Below are 5,291 nucleotides of genomic sequence, written 5' to 3'. Positions count from 1 at the left end.
GGGAAATTCAGAGAATAGGTATTAAAGAGCTTTGTTTGTAGAAAAACCGCATGATTCTTCTGTCACTTACCCCTGCTTTTGGAGGAGCTCTGTTGCAAAATAACCAATGCACTGATGAAGGTGTAAGAATGAAAACACAGCCTGTCCTCAAGTTCTGACTGATTTTTAAACCCTCTGATCAAACGTAGAATTATATTTATTTAGGAGGCAATGTGTATGCTTGGCTTCCTATTTCGGTGTTAAACCACATCATCCAAATGCAAAGCCTCTGTTTTCCCCTTAGTGCAAACCTGAAATAAGGTTGCTGTTCATGAGGAATTAGGATGGGAATGGTTCCTTAGACACAATGTAGAATTGTCATGTATATATAGTGCTTTAGGAATGAAGTAATTGCTTTCAACTGTCTTAAAGCTCTTTATAAATACGTGGATTCAGGCAAGCACCAGTATTTGAGGGGAAGTGTGTGGAAAATTGAGACTAGACCCCTGAATTAGAAACTGTGCAAGGTATTTGTATAAAATTGCAAGCAACTTTCTGGAAGTGTAACAACATTTAGAGATGGCAGAAATATCTTAAAGCTTATAAATAGAATAAAACCCTATGTCAGACTTCCGATGGAGCAGAATAGACAATACACTGAAAAAGTCATGCTGTTTTTGACACAGCTCAATTAGCTGGGAAGGGCAACTGGATGAGATGTTTCCCTCCCAGAGCTGCTATATCCAGAAGAAACACCACCATCAACATGAGTAACTTTTCCTCTATTTAGATAGAAGTATTTTTCCATAGAGTGATGCAAAGAGTATTATGGTTTTGGTTTGGCTGAACAGTACATGTTAATAATAGAACCTGTGTTTTGAGAAAAAGCATGAAAGTGTTATCACTTTCTTGGCAAAAATTTAGTTTTATCACTGATTTTCTTTTTTCCCCATGTTTCTTGTTTTGGGGTGGAAGAGTCTGAATAACTGACTAAATCTAGCACAGGCTGGTTAATTTGACATGGAATGGTTAATGTTTCTTTTTATTTGATCTGTGAATTATTTTGTGCAGGTCATAATTGGCCAAGATATGATGCTTAGGAATAATATATTTTTTAAATTATTTTCATTGGTTCTAGAAGCATTTACAAAAAATATTTTTTGTGTTACTTTCAGGCTGTATTTTCAACTTATTGAGTAAATGTATTGCTGTAAGGATTTTGATAATGGCATATTAAGGAATGCATTGGTCATAAATGCTGTAGTCAAATGTGATAATTTATGCAGAGGATAATTACAGATGACAAACAGAAACAAAGGCCAATTAGGACCATTACTGCTGTAGTGTTATATCAAATGAGGTTTTTCTCATTCTGTCTTTCTCTGGAATAAATCACAACATAAACCTGTTGGTCAAGATTGTGAAAAAATGAACTGAACAGCTGTGAATGATGCTGAAGGTTACTGACAAAGACAGTGCTGGTTATCTAAGATTTAAAAGCCCATTGATTCCCTTTAGAAAGCCCATTTGATCTCTATAAATATGAAATAAAATTGACATTGATTTCCTCATTTTGAGGTGGGGAACCCACGTACTTTAAGATAAGAGCTTTATTCAAGAATATCAGATTAGCTTGTAAGACATAGTGAGCTGTGCAGTTGTGTATGTATTCTTGGCTTTCTTACAATATACACAAAATAGGAACTCTATGACAGCATTTTTAAAGGCTGCTTTTCTAAAATAAGTTGAAGCAGTGCTAGTTGAAACATGGTAGACTTGTCTCACACAGTGCGTGCACAAGTGACATGACTTGCTGCAGGAATTATTTGTTTTTGAAAGCTCAGGTCCATTTATAGTTTCCCTGCCTGAATTTTTGGAGACAGACCAAAACACCTCTGTGGCTCTTCACAGATCGTTTTTGCCTCACAATTTATTTCTGACTATCTTATCTGAACTGGCTTTGAAAACAACCCACTCTCTCCGCATTGTCTGTTACTTAGCCTGACCTCCCGTTTCTACCTCAAAATTCCACTTTAATGTATTTGGGAGAGCTCATGGCCCAGAACTAGATGCACTGCCCTCTCTTAAGCTTCTTGTGGCTGTCACGCAAATAGTCGGTGGGAAGCCTAAAGCTTGGGGTTACCTGGAAATGGACTGGAAAGTGCCATCTGAGTTATCAAATGAGACCTTGATAATCACAAATGGCATGTGACTAATCCAGGCAAAAATGTCTTTTCTAAGGGCCTGCAAGAATAGAGTCCTAAGATGCTGTTATACCCACATTGAAAGTTATAAAGACTGGCAAGAATCACTATTACAGGGGCTTTTCATCAGTGTCCTAGGTCCCTGCAGTAGCAGGGGACTTGCTAAGGTTAGTAGGCAAGGACAAAAAATACTCCAGAAGTCATCAACAAAAGGACCTGAGGGAATTTCTTATCTGACTCTAAACTGGGCAGCCTGGTTAGTCCTTTGTGAGCAGGACATGCCAGGCAGTCACCCTGGAGGTTTTAATAGCAGTAGGAGCACCAGTCCACCTTGTCTGAAGTTGTGAAATATCTCTTCTTTTTCCTTCCTGGAAATCAAGCTAGACATGAGAGAGAGGAGGGGGAATAAAAAGTGTCTTTGCTCTCATTTCTTTGCAGCTGAGAACAGATAGCTTTACTCTGGAGTGCTCTAGATTTCTTATTTAAAAAAACCATAAAATGTTATGAAGCTTAAGGCAGGTATTATAGAGGTGAAGGGGACACTGTAAATGATATTTTTCATAAATCAAAAATGTATTGGGCATCTGCGTTCCCGCCCTTCAGAGAAGACCCTTGCTTAAACAGAGCAGATTTGTGTTTTGCTTAGCAGAGGCTTTACCAGGATTTATTGTACTACTTAGTCCCCCTGGATGTGTTTCTGTGGCTTAAAAATATATGCAAATAACAAGCCCAATGCAAATCATGGATCTATTAAAGCTATTGTGCCCAAGTAGGTAGCACAAAGGGTTTGCAGCTGGGTGCCACCCCATTGAGCTGTGTTGCTGCAGCTCCCTTTGTCCCTGGCGCCTGGGATGCCGGTGTCCTCAGCTGACTCCAGCTGAAACGGGCAAAACAGCCCTTGGCAGGTCTTCACATCCCACCGCAGGGCTGTGCCCTCAGCCAGAAAGGGATGCTCAAAAATGAACGAACTCACCCTGCCCCCCTCCTCAGCCAGACCTCTGTTGGCACCCTATGAAAACAGGGTGTGTGACCCCCATCACACCCTGTGAAATTATTCATGTCTTTTTTTTTTTTTTTAAATTTATTTCATTAAAAGGACCATTTTCCTTTTGCTTAACTTGGCCAGCTGGTAAAGGAAAATAAGAATGCAAAAATAATATTTGTCTTTTTTGCAGCAGGAGGGAAAAACTAAACCCTGTCACAGTCATCCTCTCTAACCAAGAGTCAAATGATAACGACCACAGATAAGCAATTTTAGTGCTTCCCAATTATTATAGCTTTACAGTTCCATAATTATTTAATGCTCATTAGATATATCTGTTTAAGTACATGTATTCTGATGCAAGATCTCTTGCTAAGCTAATTTGGAGTGACTCTCTGCCAAATCAATATCAATCTTCTGGCAAATATTATTAAATATTTGTTTGATACCTATTTACAAGTAGGAAAATAATTTTGCTGCCAAGGGATTGTAAATGTGTGAAAAGACCCTCTGACAGCTTACTTCACTCACTGTCTACAAGCTGGCGTCTGCATGCCAAAGTTGGAAGACTAAGATGAAGAACATAATTAAGGAAACATATGAAGGCTAGCACAGGGTTTGAGATTAATTAGCTGCGCGTCAATAATCTCATCAATATCCGATTAACAAATGACACATTGCCCGATGAAACATATTGATTCATTCACACTCCACACTGTTAATAAATTGAAGCTGCTTTGCTAAATGAGAAAGCTGACAAAATAATAGCTTCCTAATACTTCTCCAGTATTGTGATAAAACCAGAAAATTAGCCCAAAGTATACTTAATTTAGCAGCACTGTCACTGCTCTTATGAAGCTTGTTAGCACAATAGTGTGGAAGATACGTTTTAAAACAGACTAATTGCCTGGAATGGATACATTAATACATGGATGCATGCAAAACTAGAAATGGAAATACTATCTCTTTGTTTGGAATGGGGTTCTTAGCTTAATGCATTTTTTTCAGAAATTATGTGAACCTTTTGTATAATGTTGGGACTGGAGACTGAAAGGGCTTTCCCCAGCTTCTTTAATACAATAAAATGTTAATCTCTTTATCAAGTGTTTAAGTGTCCAAAATACAAATTTCTGTTTTTCCCTTTTACATAGAGGTGTCTTGTGAAGATCAGATTAAAAATTTGGTGTTTTGATGGGGAAAATTTAGAAAAGATGATGAAGTAAGCAGGTCTGGAAGTAAAGGAGTCCTGCTTTCCCTCCTATGCATCAAGGCATGCTGTCTGCTCCTATGAGAGCAGCTCTTTGCAAAAATGTGAAAAATGTCTGAACAAAATGTGTTCTATATATTTGTCTTTTTAAAGTCTCAAAAATACCCCAAATTATGGAAAACTCCAGCAGTATAAAACACTGATAGTTTATTTTTGCTATGTGAATAATACTACCCCATTGGTTTATTATGGTGTTGGAAAGAATACCATAATGGGGTTATGGCAGTAGCAGCGTGTACTGGCTGTGTTAATACTTCAGCCAAGTGTTTCTTACAGGAGCCACTACAGCGCTCAGGGTCTGGACATGATTTTGTTCTGCACAGCAACTGGAAAAAGCCCTTCTCAAGGTTTGGTGGAAGGGGATACTCTTGTCCTTGAGTTGCAGTTTAGTTTCCTAGATAGGAGCAATGATTTAGAATTTTTGCATTGATGGGGGGTGGTGGTTGTTTTGTTTTAATTGCAGAACCCTTCCAACCAAGTGAGGAAACCCTGCCAGGTGACCTTCTTCCCCTCCCTCATCCCCTGACCACAACATCTCTTGCTCCTTTGGTGTCAGCTTGCATCGCTGCTGCAGAGCAGCCGTGTGCCAGCCAGCTCTGGTGGCTCTGCTCATTGCAGGATCCCACTGGCACTCCTCGCTGTCACCCACTGAGCCCCATGGGGCCGTGGCAAACCGAGGTGGCCTGCTGGCTCCCTGGCTGGCGGGTGCCCATCCCCGCTGGCAGCCAGGCACGTGGCTGGGTGGCAGGTGCCAGGGGCACCCGTGGTGCCCAGGGGCAGTGAGATGCAGAGCGGCAGCTGCGCTGGCTCGCTGCCCACCCAGCTCTGCCGCACGCCAGGCTCGGCGGGGAGCGGCTGC

Source organism: Chaetura pelagica, unplaced genomic scaffold, assembly GCF_000747805.2.
Source record: "Chaetura pelagica isolate M959 unplaced genomic scaffold, ChaPel_1.0 scaffold104, whole genome shotgun sequence".
NCBI lineage: Eukaryota > Metazoa > Chordata > Aves > Apodiformes > Apodidae > Chaetura > Chaetura pelagica.
This window is presented reverse-complemented; position numbering follows the sequence as displayed.